This window comes from Cibotium barometz, chromosome 56, assembly GCF_041138505.1.
Source record: "Cibotium barometz isolate CiBa-2024 chromosome 56, ASM4113850v1, whole genome shotgun sequence".
Taxonomy (NCBI): Eukaryota; Viridiplantae; Streptophyta; class Polypodiopsida; order Cyatheales; family Cibotiaceae; genus Cibotium; species Cibotium barometz.
In genome coordinates this window covers 23,751,857-23,773,155 of record NC_141101.1, presented here as the reverse complement: position 1 = coordinate 23,773,155, position 21,299 = coordinate 23,751,857, and the positions used below count along the sequence as shown (strand labels likewise).

The following is a 21,299-nucleotide window of genomic DNA, read 5'->3' as shown; positions in this document are numbered from 1 at the left end:
ATATAAGGGATCTTTATCCCATGATTCTGTTTGGGTTCACCAAAATATAAGGAACCCATAATCAGTTGGATCTTAAGAAAAAAGAATTCTCCTCTAGTTTTGCGAGATGAGGACATCTTGCGTTTTTTAAGTGGGGTAGAATGTAAGATTCCTCCCCAGCCTCTCAGGATGGCCAGTATCTTCCCCTGTAGTTAAATCCCTCTTCAGAAATATCAAAGATCTTGTTTCTACCTGTTTTGGCCTAGAGAGAGAAAATATTCTAGAGAGAGGTTATTCAAATTTTGAATATTTTTGGATAGAAAAATTTCTCATCTTATTAATATAAGTTTCCCTAAAACAGAAGTTCTAAAAGATTTCCAGAAGGTGCATTAGAAATCAAGTATAATCTGTTCAAGAGGCCTTATCTTGAGGGTCAAGATTTTTTCAAAATTTTAAATTAAGGTTCCTATGGGCCAATAAGATCAATCCATGTGTGGGGAGGAGATAAATCCAATTTGTAAAAGAAAATAACCAAAAATGAGTAAATGCTCACATAAGATGAAGAGTTGACTATGTACAAGGGTTATTAGTAAAAAACTATGAGTATTACTAAAAAAATGAGATATTTTGAGTATAATGATTCCATTTTGACACATGTGTAAGGAAGGGGAGTCTCTTCAAGGAGGCGCCTACTTCACATGCTTGAATGAGTTTTAAACTCAAAAATAATGTGATATGTTTTTCTCTCCTCTCTCTTGGATCAAACCGAATCAAAACCGAATCAAAACCGAATAAAAAAGGAACCAAACTAGGTCCAATTCTGGTCCAAATTCAACCAAACTGAATCTGGAAAATTCTAGAAATCAATTGGTCTTGGTATAGCCTCCCTCTCCTATAAATAGAACCTTAGTCCTTTGTAAAAAAATGAGAGAATTATACTATGCCAAAACTATGCTGAAATAATGATAATTTTTACTACTCTCTAAAATTCTCTCCAAATTGAAGAAATTGGAGCTTCCTTCCTTCTTCAATCTCCATTGGTGGCTCCATCAACACACCAAACCAATTGATTGGTTGGGGGCCTCTACCGTGATCAAAGAATCAAGCAATTTGTAAGGTAAAGTGTGAATTTTGATCTTTTTCCATAATTTTCTCAATGTTTCTCTCTTCTCAATCCCTCTCAAGCTTGAGAAGATTAATTGGAATGGCTTTTTAATGCTATTGAAGTTAATTGATGAATGGTAGTAAGGAAATACATAAATTCCCATTTATGCTTAATTTTAATGGTTTTTATGATTTTTGTCTTCTCTAAAATGAAAATGATGTTATGCCTCATTGAAAAAGGCATTCCCCTCTCTTCTTTAGTAAATCCAACCATTCTTTATCCTAGAAACTTTTTCATAATGTTTCTCTTAAATTAGTAGAAATTGTTTACATTAGAATGAATTAAATACTCTTAGTGAAATTCTAGTGATTTTAGTAGGTTAAAAATTGAAAAATGGTCAGCCATACAAAGGAGGTTATGGTAAAATTTTCTAAAATTGTGTAAGAATAAGTTTTACTTTTTTATTCTAAAAGTGTAATTCCTACTAAATTGGATTTATGCATGGATAGATGCATAAAGAATTGAAATTCATCCAAAAAGTGTTATTTTCATCAATTTTTATTTTATGCATAGAAAGATGCATAAAGAATTTTATTTTTAATTCAAAAGAGTGATTTTCATCATAAATGATTGTATGCATAAACATATGCATAAAAGATATTTTTAATATTAAAAGTGTGATTTTCATCATAAATGATTTTATGCATAAATTAGCTGCATAAAAGAAATTCTTTTATATTAAAAAGAGTGATTTTTATCATAAATGATTTGTATGCATAAAAGATATTTTTTTATAATAAAAGTTTGATTTTCATCATAAATAATTTTATGCATAAATTAGATACATAAAAGAAATTATTTTATATTAAAAGAGTGATTTTCATCATAAATGATTTGTATGCATAAACATATATTTTTATATTAAAAGTGTGATTTTCATCATAAATGATTTTATGCATAAATTAGATGCATAAAAGAAAATCTTTTATATTAAAAAGAGTGATTTTCATCATAAATGATTTGTATGCATAATTTTTTTATATTAAAAGTGTGATTTTCATAGATGCATAAAAGAAATTCTTTTATATTATAAGAGTGATTTTCATCATAAATGATTGTATGCATAAACATATGCATAAAAGATATTTTTTTATATTAAAAGTTTGATTTTCATCATAAATAATTTTATGCATAAATTAGATACATAAAAGAAATTATTTTATATTAAAAGAGTTATTTTCATCATAAATGATTTGTATGCATAAACATATATTTTTATATTAAAAGTGTGATTTTCATCATAAATGATTTTATGCATAAATTAGATGCATAAAAGAAAATCTTTTATATTAAAAAGAGTGATTTTCATCATAAATGATTTGTATGCATAAAAGATATTTTTTTATATTAAAAGTGTGATTTTCATCATAAATGATTTTATGCATAAATTAGATGCATAAAAGAAATTCTTTTATATTAAAAGAGTGATTTTCATCATAAATGATTGTATGCATAAACATATGCATAAAAGATATTTTTTTATATTAAAAGTGTGATTTTTATCATAAATGATTTTATGTATAAATTAGATGCATAAAAGAAATTCTTTTATATTAAAAAGAGTGATTTTCATCATAAATGATTTGTATGCATAAAAGATATTTTTTTATAATAAAAGTGTGATTTTCATCATAAATGATTTTATGCATAAATTAGATGCATAAAAGAAATTCTTTTATATTAAAAGAGCGATTTTCATCATAAATGATTTGTATGCATAAAAGATATTTTTTTATATTAAAAGTGTGATTTTCATCATAAATGATTTTATGCATAAATTAGATGCATAAGAGAAATTCCTTTATTCTAAAAGTGTAATTCCTACTAAATTGGATTTATGCATGGAAAGATGCATAAAGAATTTATTTTAACCCGAAAGTGTTATTCTCATCAATTTTGATTTTATGCATAGAAAGATGCATAAAGAAATATTTTTTTAGTTCAAAAGAGTTATTTTCATGAATTTTGATTTTATGCATGAGAAGATGCATAAAAGATTGAATTTTAATTCAAAAGTGTCATTCTCATTTAAATGAATTTATGCATAGGAAGATGCAGAAAAGATTGATTTTTATTTCGAAAGTGTTATTCTCCTTAAAATGGAATTTATGCATAAATAGATGCGTAAAGAAATCTTATATAAAAAACAAGAGTTCTCTTGTATTCTATAAATAGGTATGAGGATGTGAAATGAATCAGATAGATGAAAAAGAACGAAGAATGGATGGAGATGTATGTACGTGAAAGAATGGTTGTAGATATATGTATGTGAAAGAATGGATGTAGATATATGTATGTGAAGGATGTATCGGAAAGGAAAGTTGTATATGTATGTGATAAGTATGGATGTGATGTATGTATGTGGATGTGTGCATGTGGATGTATGGATGTGGATGTGGATGTGGATGTATGAATGTGGATGTGGAAATTGATGTATGGATGTAGATGTGAATGTGGATGTATGGATGTGGATGTGTGGATGTGAAAATGGAAGTGTGGATGTATGAATGTATATGTGGATGTATGAATGTAAATGTGGCTGTGCGGATGTATGAATGTAGATGTGGATGTGGATGTATGAATGTGAATGTGGATGTGGATGTATGAATGTGAATGTGGATGTAGATGCGAATGTGGATGTATGTATGTGGATGTGGATGTGAAAGTGGATGTATGGACGTAGATGTGGATGTATGGATGTGGATGTGGATGTGGATGTGGATGTGGATGTATGGATGTGGATGTGGATGTGGATGTGGATGTGGATGTATGGATGTGGATGTGGATATATGGATGTCTGTATGTGGATGTGGATGTATGGATGTGTGTGTGGATGTATGAATGAGGATGTGAAAATGGATGTATGAATGTGGATGTGAAAATGGATGTATGGACGTAGATGTGGATGTATGGATGTAGATGTGGATGTGGATGTATGGACGTAGATGTGGATGTGGATGTATGTATGTAGATGTGGATGTGGATGTATGGATGTAGATGTGGATGTATGGATGTATGTAGGTGGATGTGGATGTATGAATGAGGATGTGAAAATGGATGTATGAATGTGGATGTGAAAATGGATGTATGGATGTAGATGTGGATGTATGGATGTGGATGTGGATGTGGATGTGGATGTGGATGTGGATGTATGGAAGTATGTATGTGGATGTGGATGTATGAATGAGGATGTGAAAATGGATGTATGAATGTGAATGTGGATGTGGATGTATGAATGTGGAATGTGGATATGGATGTATGAATGTGGAATGTGGATATGGATGTATGGATGTGAATGCGAATGTGGATGTATGGATGCGGGTATAGATGTGGATGTATAGATGTAGATATGGAATGTGGATGTGGAAATGGATGTATGCATGTGGATGTGGATGTGGATATGGATGTATGAATGTGGATGTGGATGTATGGATGTGGATATGGATGTGTATGTATGAATGCGAATGTGGAATTGGATGTATGATGTGGATGTACGAATGTGGATGTGTATGTAGAATAATGAATACGAATGTGTATGTGAAATAATGTGTCGTCGATATGAGTGAAGGGATGAGATGTGATGACATGTGAATCGGGATGGGAATAAATGATATGTGATGTGAATGAATCTGAGGTGATGAGATGGAAAAAATGATGTGATTGGATGAGAATGAGTACACATATGAATGAAATGTGGAATAAGTAATGTGGACTGATGAGGGATAATGTGGAAAGACGAGAGTTCAATATAGAAACTGTATTTGTGACCTGTTTGTAAATGACTGTTTTATGTCAAGAATGCTGGGGAAGCATTTTGACCGTCTTGTGATTAAGGTCGTGGAGACCTAACTCATAAAGTTGCAAGGGCTGACGGAGAGTCAATGGAGGACGTCTCGCCTAGCAAGGTCGGCCGAGGTCTTGACCAGCCTCGGTTAAATGGTGGGCTTCCGGTACGGTGGATGAGGGACCAAGGAAGCGGCCTTTGAGTGAAGCGCTAGGTGACCTGCGAAGGATCCTAAAGGGTGCTGACCATATGGTGCTAGGGCTCTGGGTCGCCGAAGATACCCACATGTGCATCGTGGAAGATATTGGAACAAGGAGTAAGAGTTGTTTTCTGAAACTGGGCATGGATCTAGTTGATTGACCTTGCAGGTCCTCAATGGATGAGTCCATGGCTCTTTTATATGGATCTTGCTGTGGTGAGCCAACCGCCCAACCAGTGTAGTGATGGGATCCGTAATTCGAGACTCAATTTCTGTTTAGTTCGATAGATGAAGTAAATCCCAGACAAAAATTGTTCTATGGAAAAGAATCAACGGTTGTGCCTCTCAATGAGGAAAAAAGCGTTGGTCCCTATGATCCAAGTACAGTTTTTTTTTCCTGATCTGACTATGGGACTTACGGGTTCGGTCAGATGAGCTCAGTTAGTTAAGGCTTTTGTCTACGTTAGGGAAAAGTTATCCTGGTGGAATCGCCCGTTCTTTCCGAGCAAAGGAAGTTTTTTTGGGTTCGGTTTTGGAAAAACCGATGGATTAGTCTCTTGTCCGGAGATCCGTGGGCGAGGCCCCGAGTGTGGGACCCTGCCCCGCGCAAGAAGTGCTACTTTCGCTGCTAGCACCCCTGAAACTGTTGTGCGGTGGGGACAGGGATCTTACAACTAAGCATGAAGGCAAATAGTTTTCTATACAAGAAGTACCAGGAACTACCATCTTCCTACAAGTCTTCTTGGTGTACCTTGCAAATTAAGTTGTTGCAGGCTATTATATGAGCCATTTGGATTCCTCTGCTACCTAGAGTGCCTCTATAAAGGTCTTCTTGAAATGTGTAAGATTCCTCCCCCAACCCCTTTTTGATGTCTAGTATCTTCCCCTGTAATCAACCCTCTTCAGAAATATAAAGACCTTGTTTCTATCTGTTTTAGCCTAGAGAGAGAAAAATATTCTAGAGAGAGAATATTCAGATTTTGAATATTTTTGGATAGAAAAATATCTCTTATAATTCAGATGAGTTCCCCTGAAATAGAAATTCAAAAAGAATTTTCCAATGTGCAATTGGAATTAATTGGAAATAGGTATAAAGAACCTTAGTCTAAGGGTCTAGATTTTCAGAAATCTTTAGACTATGGTCCAATTAAGGTTCCTATGGGCCAATAGCATCAATCCATGTGTAGGGAAGAGATAAATCCAAATTTGTAAAAAAGAAGATACCCAAAAATGAGTAAATACTCACATAAGGTGAAGAGTTGAAAATGTACAAGGTTTATTAGTAAAAAACTATGAGCAATATTAAAAATATGAGATATTTTGGGTATCCAAAAATGAGTAAATGCTCACATAAGATGAAGAGTTGAAAATGTACAAGGTTTATTAGTAAAAAACTATGAGCAATATTAAAATGATGCCATTATGACACATATGTAAGGAAGGGGAATTCTTTAAAGGAGGTGCATATTTCACATAAGATGAAGAGTTGAAAATGTACAAGGTTTATTAGTAAAAAACTATGAGCAATATTATAATGATTCCATTATGACACATATGTAAGGAAGGGGAGTTCTTTAAAGGAGGTGCATATTTCACATGCTTGAATGAGTTTTAAACTCATAAAAATTGAGATATTTCATCTCTCCTCTCTCCTCATTCAAGTCTAGTTCCAAAAAGTTAGCTTAACTGACCTAAAAATGGTCAAATATTGACCAAACTGATTTAGAAAATTCTAGAATCAGTTTGTTTGGTTAGGAGCTCAATTTTTCCTATAAATAGAAGCCTCCCCCTTGTTGAAAAATAGTTAGTGTTTATGCATCGTTACTCTACTCCACCTAAGCCAAGAACTGTGAATTCATTTAATAATTCACTAGTTTTTGGAGCTTCCCTCTTTCTTCAATCCCCATTAGTGGCTCCATCAACATACTTAACCAATTGATTGGTTGGGGGCCTCTACCGTGAACAAAGAATCAAGCAAGTTGTAAGGTAATTAGTGAATATTGATCTTTCTATAATTTCTCAATGTTTCTCTCTTCTCAACCCCTCTCAAGCTTGAGAAGTTTAATTGGTATGGTTTTTTTAAAATACTATTGAAGTTTGAATAGTAGTGAAGAGTTACATAAGTTAATAAATGCTATTGAAGTTAATTTTCATTTATGTTTAAATTCTAATGATTTTTATGTAAATTCTCTCTCTCACTCAAGAAATGATCATACTCATGACCCGTTCTCAATCCAAATCAAGCTTTTCATAAAGCTTTTCCTTAGCCCAAGCTTAAGCTATGCTTGAGGCCAATTTAATGGCTTTTTTCTATGCTTTTAGTTTATGCATATTGATGATTCAATCCACTATAGATTAATGATCCAATTAGAGATCATTTTAATTATTTCCTTAATGATAAGCTTTATCCCTTAGAAAAAAATTGAGATTTATCAGTCATAGCAGCGGAGCTATGGCAAAATTTTTATAAAAATTATGCATAAAATAATTTCATTCAAAGCATAAAAAGAGGACTTCCTACCATATTCTAGGAATTATCATCCTAGATTAATTGAAAGAATTTCATTATAATCATGGAGAAATTGAATTTTAATATCATGCATAAAGGATAATTTTTTTATATCAAAAGTGTTACTTTTATCATTTTTAATTTTCATGCATAGAAGTATGCATAAAGGAAAAATTTTTTATATCAAAAGTGTTACTTTTATCATTTTTTAATTTTTCATGCATAGAAGTATGCATAAAGGAAAATTTTTATATCAAAAGTGATACTTTTATCATTTTTAATTTTCATGCATAGAGGTATGCATAAAAGATATGGGAAGTGATAAGATATGATAAGATGCATGTGGATGTGGATGTGAATGTATGAATGTGGATGTATGGATGTGAATGTGGATGTATGAATGTGGATGTATGGATGTAGATGTGGATGTATGAATGTGGATGTATGGATGTGGATGTGGATGTATGAATGTGGATGTATGGATGTGAATGTGGATGTGGATGTGGATGTATGAATGTGGATGTATGGATGTATGAATGTGGATGTAGGATGTGAATGAGGATGTAGATGTGGATGCATGGATGTAAATGTGGATGTGGATGTATGGATGTATGCATGTAGATGTGGATGCATGAATGTGGATGTATGGATGTGAATGAGGATATAGATGTGGATGTATGGATGTGAATGTACATGTAGATAAAGATGTATATATGTGAATGGGAATGTGGATGTGGATGTATGTATGCATGTGGATGTGGATATGGATGTGTATGTATGAATGTGGATATGGGATGTGGATGTATAAATGAGGATGTGAAAATGGAGATAAGCATGTAGATGTGGATGCATGAATGTGGATGTATAGATGTGAATGAGGATATAGATGTGGATGTATGGATGTGAATGTGCATGTAGATATGGATGTATATATGTGAATGGGAATGTGGATGTGGATGTATCTATGCATGTGGATGTGGATATGGATGTGTATGTATGAATGTGGATATGGGATGTGGATGTATAAATGAGGATGTGAAAATGGAGATAAGCATGTAGATGTGGATGCATGAATGTGGATGTATGGATGTGAATGAGGATATAGATGTGGATGTATGGATGTGAATGTGCATGTAGATATGGATGTATATATGTGAATGGGAATGTGGATGTGGATGTATGTATGCATGTGGATGTGGATATGGATGTGTATGTATGAATGTGGATATGGGATGTGGATGTATAAATGAGGATGTGAAAATGGAGATAAGCATGTAGATGTGGATGTATGGATGTGAATGTGGATGTGGATGTGGATGTATGAATGTGGATGTATGGATGTGAATGAGGATGTGGATGTGGATGCATGGATGTAAATGTGGATGTGTATGTATGGATGTAGGCATGTAGATGTGGATGCATGAATGTGGATGTATGGATGTGAATGAGGATATAGATGTGGATGTATGGATGTGAATGTGCATGTAGATATGGATGTATAGATGTGAATGAGAATGTGGATGTGGATGTGGATGTATGTATGTATGTATGTGGATGTGGATGTATGAATGAGGACGTGATAATAAATGTATGCATGTGGATGTGGATATGGATGTGTATGTATGAATGCGGATATGGATGTGGATATGGATGTGTATGTATGAATGTGGATATGGGATGTGGATGTATAAATGAGGATGTGAAAATGGAGATAAGCATGTAGATGTGGATGTATGGATGTGAATGTGGATGTGGATGTGGATGTATGGATGTGGATATGGATGTGAATATATGATATGTGATGTGAAGGAATCTGAAGTGAAGAGATGGAAAATGATGTGATTGGATGAGTACACATATAAATGAAATGTGGAATAAGTAATGTGGATTGTATGAGGGATAATGTGGAAAAATGAGAGTTAACATAGAAATTGTATTTGTAAACTGTTTGTAAATGCTGTCTGTAAATGGCTGTTTTATGTCAAGAATGCTGGGAAAGCATTTTGACCGTCTTGTGATTAAGGTCGTGGAGACCTAACTGATAAAGTTGCAACTGCTGACGGAGAGTCAATGGAGGACGTCTCACGTAGCAAGGTCGGCCGAGGTCTTGACCAGCCTCGGTTCGATTAAAATGGTGAGCTTCCGGTACGGTGGATGAGGGACCAAGGAAGCGGCCTATGAGTGAAGCGCTAGGTCACCTGCGAAGGATCCTAGAGGGTGCTGACCATACGGTGCTCGGGCTCTGGGTCGCCTAGGATACCCACGCGTGCGTCGAGGAAGATATTGGAACAAGGAGTAAGAGTTGTTTTGTGAAACCGGGCATGGATCTGGTTGACTGACCTTGCTGGTCCTCAACGGATGAGTCCATGGCTCTTTTATATGGATCTGTTGGTTGATCTTGCTGATCTTCAACGAGAGTCCATCTTGATAAGTGATTATATTGCCGAGTATTATGGGCTAGGAACTATGGAAACGGCCTCTGTGTGGACAGGTGGTGAGCGTTCTAGTTGCCAATGATGCCATAGATACTCTGATGAAGGAATGATGGGAAATTATGAATCAACTGGATAAATTGGGAGATTGTGATCAGTGGTACTATGGTTTCATTAAAGGATTGTTTTAAAGTTAGCTGATGCTAAGAAAAAGGCAATTTTCATATTGGGTGTGTAAGTGGTGTGGCTAGTTTTATGTTTGCATGAAATTCCGGCTAGGGGGCCTTGGAACTCTTTTCCTTGGTACCCGGGACAAAACCTAACCAAATTCCAAATTGGATCCCATCACTACAGTGGTTGGGCGGTTGGCTAACCCATGGGATTGGATGGGGTTAGGCTGGACCGATGGATCCATAAATCGAGATTTAATTTCTATTATTACGATAGATGAAGTAAATCCCGGATAGAAATTGTTCTATGGATAGGAATCAACGGCTGTGCCTCTTGATGGGGAAAAAAGCGTTGATCCCAATGATCCAAGTGCAAGTTTCTTCCTTGATTTGACCAAGTACCGTTAAAGGTGCAGTCAGATCAGTTGATTCGTAATGATCTTGACTACGTATCCTAGTGGAATCGCCCATGCTTTCCGGGTAAAGGAAGTTTTTCCGGTTTCGGTTTTGGACAAACCGACGGATTAGTCTCTTGTCCGGATATCCGTGGGCGAGGCCCCGAATGTGGGAACCCTGTCCCGTACGAGAAGTGCTACTTCCGCTGCCAGTATCGTGAATCCGTTGCTCGGTGGGAACAGGGATCTTACAGTTGGTATCAGAGCATTTTGGTTAAATGAGGATCAACCGAGAAGCCAAATATATTAGAAAATTTTCAAGAATCAAAAAGGTTGTAATTGTGTGATATAATTCATACAATTTGATATTCAAACTGAAATTCGTAATTTGGTAATTGGGTCTTTAGATGGAAGTACCGCAATTATATAGAATTCGTGACTTGCTTGAGGCCTAGACATGATGGTATTTACCTTATAATTCCAAGGGCGTGACTACCCGTATATACCGAGAGTATACTGCAGCTCTTTACTGACAGTATATACGAGTAAATCTAAGACTTGAAATTATAAGCGTTAATGCTATCCAGATGATGAATTTGAATGTGGTTGATATGATTTTTAATTCTGTTTGAGAATTGATGAATTGAATTGGATTCTGATTGAAAAATGATGATTTCTGAAATTAGTTGAAATATAAAAATCCGAACAAAACCACAATGAGGATTAATGGGACGACTCCCAGTGATGATATTCATAACTGGAATGATGATAATGATTTCAGCAAATCACTATGAGATTAGTGGATTGTGCTGTCAGATTGCTACTGTTAACACTTGACCGGTAGATCAAGTTAAGGGATGACAAATTGAGATCTAGCTTAACTGAAATTCCCGTAGAGGAATGTTCAGAAGGAAATTTTTTCGGTCTAATGGACCATTATCATGTTAAAGTTATGAATGATATGATTTAAATGAATTGTTATTTAATGATGAGTTCTATTTAAGGGATAATTATCCCAGTATTCTGTTGGGTTGACCAGAATATAAGGAACCCAGAATAAAATTGGATCTTAAGAAAAAGAGTTGTCCTCTACCTTGCGAGATGAGGACATCTCGCTCTTTTCAAGTGGGGTAGAATGTAAGATTCTCCCCCAGCCTTCGAGGTATACAGGAGTAAGAATCTCCCTTTCTGATCTTATAATTATTCTCTCTCTAAAATAAAAGAAAGATTTTGTTTAAAAAAAAGGAAGAACCTTTTCCCTGAATACTTCTCAAGAGTCCCACCTGTTTTAAGGATTCAGAACAATGAGTTCAGAAGTGAGAGTCGATGTTTTGGATATCAAGGTTTTGGTCTTCATTCGAGTACGGCCCAAAAGAAGTTCTTTATCTCTTAGGAAGTATAAGAAGTTATTCCCAGATATTGTGGACCAAAGAAGGTAGGTAACTTAGCCTACGAACCTCTTTTATCTTCTCATCTCAAGGTTCTTAATGCTTTCTATAGAAATATGTGCCAAACCCAAATCAGGGAAAGACGGTAAAACTTCAGTGGCAAGTTACCGTTGGCTTCTAAGTTACGCTAGCTCCTTCCTTTATATAAGTCGTAACTTTTACTTGTCGCTCACAGTAATCTTACTTCCATCGATCTCCTTTCTTTCTTAATCTCCTTCATGGCTTGGCAACAAGAACTAGTTTTATCCATAATGATTCCTCACCTTCAAGACGCAAGTGAGTCTGTGAAGAAGGATTTTATAGAGCAGTATGAGCGCTCACTTTTCCCTCACTTGGGAACTTTTGTAGCGCAAACCAAATGGCGGACCTATCAAGACATAACTAGGGTAACAGCCTGGGGTCAGCAACGTTTTCGTAATAATGTCCGCTTGGCCATGGCTATTGAAGCTTTGGGATTGGGTCCCCGATACTACTGCATCATGAGATCAAGGCATCCTGGGTTTTCTGAGCGGGTCTTCTTACTGGCGTGTTTTCTTCCTCATGAGAAGATATGCCTTTACCCCGTTTTTGGCTTGCCTCTCAGAGGTCCTTTTGTTAGATCACCTCATACCACTGAGATAGGCGCATCAATAACCCACAGAATCATTCCCATAGATGAGTTACCTTATACTTGTGCAGCTTGTGAGGATTGCTTTTGTGATCATATGATGGACGGGCTTATGGAAGTGTAAAGAGTTCTTCTATCTTTACTGTATAAGTTCCGAGAATGAATAAAGTTTAAATCTTGTTCTTATTTTGAATCTTGCTCTCTTTAAGACGTTTCTTGGTGGTTAATCTTGATTAAAATTTTTCTCTAAGTCTCATATTCGTGAATCTTGCGAAATTATCACAAGTTGCGAGATGAGGACATCTCGCGTTTTTTAAGTGGGGTAGAATGTAAGATTCCTCCCCCAACCCCTTTTTGATGTCTAGTATCTTCCCCTGTAATCAACCCTCTTCAGAAATATAAAGACCTTGTTTCTATCTGTTTTAGCCTAGAGAGAGAAAAATATTCTAGAGAGAGAATATTCAGATTTTGAATATTTTTGGATAGAAAAATATCTCTTATAATTCAGATGAGTTCCCCTGAAATAGAAATTCAAAAAGAATTTTCCAATGTGCAATTGGAATTAATTGGAAATAGGTATAAAGAACCTTAGTCTAAGGGTCTAGATTTTCAGAAATCTTTAGACTATGGTCCAATTAAGGTTCCTATGGGCCAATAGCATCAATCCATGTGTAGGGAAGAGATAAATCCAAATTTGTAAAAAAGAAGATACCCAAAAATGAGTAAATACTCACATAAGGTGAAGAGTTGAAAATGTACAAGGTTTATTAGTAAAAAACTATGAGCAATATTAAAAATATGAGATATTTTGGGTATCCAAAAATGAGTAAATGCTCACATAAGATGAAGAGTTGAAAATGTACAAGGTTTATTAGTAAAAAACTATGAGCAATATTAAAATGATGCCATTATGACACATATGTAAGGAAGGGGAATTCTTTAAAGGAGGTGCATATTTCACATAAGATGAAGAGTTGAAAATGTACAAGGTTTATTAGTAAAAAACTATGAGCAATATTATAATGATTCCATTATGACACATATGTAAGGAAGGGGAGTTCTTTAAAGGAGGTGCATATTTCACATGCTTGAATGAGTTTTAAACTCATAAAAATTGAGATATTTCATCTCTCCTCTCTCCTCATTCAAGTCTAGTTCCAAAAAGTTAGCTTAACTGACCTAAAAATGGTCAAATATTGACCAAACTGATTTAGAAAATTCTAGAATCAGTTTGTTTGGTTAGGAGCTCAATTTTTCCTATAAATAGAAGCCTCCCCCTTGTTGAAAAATAGTTAGTGTTTATGCATCGTTACTCTACTCCACCTAAGCCAAGAACTGTGAATTCATTTAATAATTCACTAGTTTTTGGAGCTTCCCTCTTTCTTCAATCCCCATTAGTGGCTCCATCAACATACTTAACCAATTGATTGGTTGGGGGCCTCTACCGTGAACAAAGAATCAAGCAAGTTGTAAGGTAATTAGTGAATATTGATCTTTCTATAATTTCTCAATGTTTCTCTCTTCTCAACCCCTCTCAAGCTTGAGAAGTTTAATTGGTATGGTTTTTTTAAAATACTATTGAAGTTTGAATAGTAGTGAAGAGTTACATAAGTTAATAAATGCTATTGAAGTTAATTTTCATTTATGTTTAAATTCTAATGATTTTTATGTAAATTCTCTCTCTCACTCAAGAAATGATCATACTCATGACCCGTTCTCAATCCAAATCAAGCTTTTCATAAAGCTTTTCCTTAACCCAAGCTTAAGCTATGCTTGAGGCCAATTTAATGGCTTTTTTCTATGCTTTTAGTTTATGCATATTGATGATTCAATCCACTATAGATTAATGATCCAATTAGAGATCATTTTAATTATTTCCTTAATGATAAGCTTTATCCCTTAGAAAAAAATTGAGATTTATCAGTCATAGCAGCGGAGCTATGGCAAAATTTTTATAAAAATTATGCATAAAATAATTTCATTCAAAGCATAAAAAGAGGACTTCCTACCATATTCTAGGAATTATCATCCTAGATTAATTGAAAGAATTTCATTATAATCATGGAGAAATTGAATTTTAATATCATGCATAAAGGATAATTTTTTAATATCAAAAGTGTTACTTTTATCATTTTTAATTTTCATGCATAGAAGTATGCATAAAGGAAAAATTTTTTATATCAAAAGTGTTACTTTTATCATTTTTTAATTTTTCATGCATAGAAGTATGCATAAAGGAAAATTTTTATATCAAAAGTGATACTTTTATCATTTTTAATTTTCATGCATAGAGGTATGCATAAAAGATATGGGAAGTGATAAGATATGATAAGATGCATGTGGATGTGGATGTGAATGTATGAATGTGGATGTATGGATGTGAATGTGGATGTGGATGTGGATGTATGAATGTGGATGTATGGATGTAGATGTGGATGTATGAATGTGGATGTATGGATGTGGATGTGGATGTATGAATGTGGATGTATGGATGTGAATGTGGATGTGGATGTGGATGTATGAATGTGGATGTATGGATGTATGAATGTGGATGTATGGATGTGAATGAGGATGTAGATGTGGATGCATGGATGTAAATGTGGATGTGGATGTATGGATGTATGCATGTAGATGTGGATGCATGAATGTGGATGTATGGATGTGAATGAGGATATAGATGTGGATGTATGGATGTGAATGTACATGTAGATAAAGATGTATATATGTGAATGGGAATGTGGATGTGGATGTATGTATGCATGTGGATGTGGATATGGATGTGTATGTATGAATGTGGATATGGGATGTGGATGTATAAATGAGGATGTGAAAATGGAGATAAGCATGTAGATGTGGATGCATGAATGTGGATGTATGGATGTGAATGAGGATATAGATGTGGATGTATGGATGTGAATGTGCATGTAGATATGGATGTATATATGTGAATGGGAATGTGGATGTGGATGTATCTATGCATGTGGATGTGGATATGGATGTGTATGTATGAATGTGGATATGGGATGTGGATGTATAAATGAGGATGTGAAAATGGAGATAAGCATGTAGATGTGGATGCATGAATGTGGATGTATGGATGTGAATGAGGATATAGATGTGGATGTATGGATGTGAATGTGCATGTAGATATGGATGTATATATGTGAATGGGAATGTGGATGTGGATGTATGTATGCATGTGGATGTGGATATGGATGTGTATGTATGAATGTGGATATGGGATGTGGATGTATAAATGAGGATGTGAAAATGGAGATAAGCATGTAGATGTGGATGTATGGATGTGAATGTGGATGTGGATGTGGATGTATGAATGTGGATGTATGGATGTGAATGAGGATGTGGATGTGGATGCATGGATGTAAATGTGGATGTGTATGTATGGATGTAGGCATGTAGATGTGGATGCATGAATGTGGATGTATGGATGTGAATGAGGATATAGATGTGGATGTATGGATGTGAATGTGCATGTAGATATGGATGTATAGATGTGAATGAGAATGTGGATGTGGATGTGGATGTATGTATGTATGTATGTGGATGTGGATGTATGAATGAGGACGTGATAATGAATGTATGCATGTGGATGTGGATATGGATGTGTATGTATGAATGCGGATATGGATGTGGATATGGATGTGTATGTATGAATGTGGATATGGGATGTGGATGTATAAATGAGGATGTGAAAATGGAGATAAGCATGTAGATGTGGATGTATGGATGTGAATGTGGATGTGGATGTGGATGTATGGATGTGGATATGGATGTGAATATATGATATGTGATGTGAAGGAATCTGAAGTGAAGAGATGGAAAATGATGTGATTGGATGAGTACACATATAAATGAAATGTGGAATAAGTAATGTGGATTGTATGAGGGATAATGTGGAAAAATGAGAGTTAACATAGAAATTGTATTTGTAAACTGTTTGTAAATGCTGTCTGTAAATGGCTGTTTTATGTCAAGAATGCTGGGAAAGCATTTTGACCGTCTTGTGATTAAGGTCGTGGAGACCTAACTGATAAAGTTGCAACTGCTGACGGAGAGTCAATGGAGGACGTCTCACGTAGCAAGGTCGGCCGAGGTCTTGACCAGCCTCGGTTCGATTAAAATGGTGAGCTTCCGGTACGGTGGATGAGGGACCAAGGAAGCGGCCTATGAGTGAAGCGCTAGGTCACCTGCGAAGGATCCTAGAGGGTGCTGACCATACGGTGCTCGGGCTCTGGGTCGCCTAGGATACCCACGCGTGCGTCGAGGAAGATATTGGAACAAGGAGTAAGAGTTGTTTTGTGAAACCGGGCATGGATCTGGTTGACTGACCTTGCTGGTCCTCAACGGATGAGTCCATGGCTCTTTTATATGGATCTGTTGGTTGATCTTGCTGATCTTCAACGAGAGTCCATCTTGATAAGTGATTATATTGCCGAGTATTATGGGCTAGGAACTATGGAAACGGCCTCTGTGTGGACAGGTGGTGAGCGTTCTAGTTGCCAATGATGCCATAGATACTCTGATGAAGGAATGATGGGAAATTATGAATCAACTGGATAAATTGGGAGATTGTGATCAGTGGTACTATGGTTTCATTAAAGGATTGTTTTAAAGTTAGCTGATGCTAAGAAAAAGGCAATTTTCATATTGGGTGTGTAAGTGGTGTGGCTAGTTTTATGTTTGCATGAAATTCCGGCTAGGGGGCCTTGGAACTCTTTTCCTTGGTACCCGGGACAAAACCTAACCAAATTCCAAATTGGATCCCATCACTACAGTGGTTGGGCGGTTGGCTAACCCATGGGATTGGATGGGGTTAGGCTGGACCGATGGATCCATAAATCGAGATTTAATTTCTATTATTACGATAGATGAAGTAAATCCCGGATAGAAATTGTTCTATGGATAGGAATCAACGGCTGTGCCTCTTGATGGGGAAAAAAGCGTTGATCCCAATGATCCAAGTGCAAGTTTCTTCCTTGATTTGACCAAGTACCGTTAAAGGTGCAGTCAGATCAGTTGATTCGTAATGATCTTGACTACGTATCCTAGTGGAATCGCCCATGCTTTCCGGGTAAAGGAAGTTTTTCCGGTTTCGGTTTTGGACAAACCGACGGATTAGTCTCTTGTCCGGATATCCGTGGGCGAGGCCCCGAATGTGGGAACCCTGTCCCGCACGAGAAGTGCTACTTCCGCTGCCAGTATCGTGAATCCGTTGCTCGGTGGGAACAGGGATCTTACAAAATGGGTGAAGAACTACTGTGTGAAGATACTATCCGAGATGAAATTTCCCCAGAAGATAGATTATCCTCCGAGGAGGCAGAACTTGAGGAAGATATTGAGTTAGTACAGGAGGAAGAGGATTCGAAGTCGATGGATATTGTTGCTCTAAAGACGTTAACAATACAGAGACCACTAGATGTAGATCTCTTCAAAGTGGATCAGTGTGGTCTAGTATTGCGAGTGCTGCGAGAATTTGTTATGGATAACAATCGTTATGTACTCTTGGCTGACATTCATAATATTTTCAGCCTGAGGGAAGATTTTGCTTTATTTGCTATTGCCAATTTTTTGGAAGAGGGTAGTGGTTTTGTCTCAGAAGATGATGCAGATGACTTAGCATTGGAGGAAAATTATAATAGTAAAGAGTGTCTCAGTATTTGTTTGGGTAAAGCACATAAATTCAAAGAGGATGGATTTGTGCCAAATGATAAAACCTTCATGGAGCTACAGGCCAAATATGGCTTTGATAAGTTGAATGACTCCACAAAGCAGTTTATGAACAAAGTAGGAGAAGATACTAAAAGTTCTATTAACCTTTTGGCAAGACCAACTGTTCGTGTGACAGATGAGACTCAAGTTCTCTCTCTCTCTCTCTCTCTCTCTCTTTCTCTATCTCTCTCTCTCTATTAACCTTTGGCAAGACCAACTGTTCGTGTGACAGATGAGACTCAGGTTCTCTCTCTGTCTCTGTCTGTCTGTCTCTCTCTCTCTCTCTATCTCTATCTCTATCTCTCTCTCTCTTTATATATGTGTGTGTTGTGCGTGTGTGTTGTGTGTGTGTGTGTGTGTGTGTGTGTGTGTGAATTTGATATGTAGACTTATGTTTCCTTAATTATTTTATTTTGCAGAGTACATTTGAAGTCAAAGACAAATTCTTGCAGCAGAATAAAAGGGAGTATTGTGGCCTAGATGCAGCTCTCTCTCACTATCTAAGCAGATTGTTTAAGGCAAAGATTATAGTCTACCACAATGCCATGAGCCAGGAAGGGAAAGTTGTAAATTTTGTATTTAAGACATTGTCCCTATTCCTAGGTGCAATGATTATTCCTAAGAGTTATGAGAAGATTATTTTGATAGAGAAGTCTACTGCCTTTGAAACTTTTGGATGCTACCCTAGTTACGCCGGCAACCGAAGGGGTTACTTTCATACAGATGTTGCAGTAGCATTGTCTCTAGGCATAGGGAACCTAGAGGAATTAGAAGAGTATGGCAAACATCGTTTGCTAAGGTATAAACGAAAGCCAGATTCACTAGAATCGCCAAAGTCATTTAGAATGGAAAGATATATTGTACAAGACTTATGTGTTACATCTATCTGTCAACAATGATTAATAAAAATCTTTTATTCTCTCCATTTGTTTTGTGCTTCTATGGCATTTGAGTTTTTAAATGCTTTGAAATGCTTCAAACTCTTCCTTTCCATATGTATGAGTGTCTGCATCAGTTTGGATGACCTCAAGGTTTCTTTTTTATGTAGTTGTTGGAGTATCCTTCTATAGAACCATTGGAACACTTCTTGTATGCTGTTTACCTTACTTTTTCCACCACCATGTTGTGTGTTCCTGAAATATGCATTGCGGGCCTTATAGTGTGATTTCTCGAGTCCTTGTGTGTTTCGAATGCTAGGATCTTCGTACTTGTTGATAAAGTAAGGCATGTGGTTGTAGAGAATATGCTGCATAAGAAAACATACAGTACAAGTTAGTATTTATGGCTAGGAAACAAGAGTAAGCTAGAAACATACCATGTAGTGTGTAATGTTGGTGTCAGTCCAAGCAGCTCTGAATGCTTTTGTAAGTTGTCTTGAAAGCTCTTTTTGTCTTGCTTGGAGTAGTTGACTTTCTCACACATTTGGAACAGAGTATCAATTGAACGCCAAACATCTGCTTTGACATTCCTTGAAGCACCTTCATGGTCTTTCACCGCATTATGAAGCTTCTTCCACTGTTGGTATTCGATTTGACTTGTGTAGGTTGTTGTATATTACTTTCCTATGTAAGATTGTTTGCTGATTATTTATTGGCTTGGAAAGAAATCTTCTTGCCTTAACACCTCCAATGGAGGGCTTCATTGGAGTTTCCTTTTCATTTGATGACTTTTTAGTGTCCTTCAGAATCTGCTCATTACCTCCATGTAGTCCGATTTCTAATAGCACCACCTTCTCCAATGCACTGATGGCTTCTTTCCTCTCTATTACATTCTTGATCTTCCAAGCAAAACCAATGTGGAGATATAACAGTTTCTCTATGATACGACACAGAGCATGAAGCGTGCATATATGCACATTTAAAAGAGGAATCTCAAATACTGGTTTAAAGTTCTCATCCAAAATTTGTCTGTTGGGTGGTCATCTCCACCACTTAGAGTCCATCACCCTTGCGGAGTCCAAGCAGTAAAGGCATGGAGACTTTGCATTGGCCCCTATGTTGCAATTAAATAAGCACATTAGAGTCTTCAAAACACCCACAAGATGCCATTGGACTTGAAATTCCTCCCTTTTCTCTACATGGAGCATCTTGTTTGCATTCATCTATTGTTTGATGAGATTGGGGATATGTGTCTGATGAAATACCCAAAACAAGGATTCATGGTCCTCTTTCTTGACCTCAAATGAACCTAGCCACTAGATGTTCATCTCGGACTGCACACTAAAATACTTTGGATCATCCCTACTGCAATTACAAAGAGCCCTATTCATAAGTGTTATTGTGACCCTTTCTGTCTTTTTCTCCTTGATGATCTCACACTCAAGCTTGATGACAAACTGAAGTACACCTCCTACCTCCTCAAATGTAATATCATAGAACTCCACCATTCTCTTTTGCAAGAGCTCCAAGTCCATGAATATATTGTTGTGTTTATTGTAGAATATGCAACCACCTTCTCCCTTAAACTCTCCTACAATGTGGTATGAGTGACCAACATAGTGAAGCTGTTCTATGTTTAATTCCTCCCTATGTCTCCAAACTTTTGTAGGTGTTGGAAGTATCTTTGCTTTAATGCCTTTGGCCTCAAGGAGGGATGACGCTGACTTCTGGATGGCACTATAACCCTTACGACTGACTCCACTTGAATCCATGGTGTATTGAATATCTACAGCTGAAACTGTATTGTTGGTTACAAATTCATGCACTATATCTCGTTGAACCACCTTGAACTTCTTCTCTTTTATCATTTCTCTTGCCATTCTTGATGTCACAATGGTTTTAGTTGCTTTGCTGGATTGAGATTGGGATTAATATTCTCTTTGTCAGGATGTATGACAACCCTACAAATACAACACTACTCATTACTAACGTAGAGAACATGT

General features: G+C 36.2%; 1 pseudogene; it reads right to left on the bottom strand.

Moving 5' to 3' along the window:
* Positions 1-19,916: 19,916 nt before the first annotated feature.
* Positions 19,917-20,831, bottom strand: LOC147607039 (uncharacterized; annotated as a pseudogene).
* Positions 20,832-21,299: the final 468 nt, after the last annotated feature.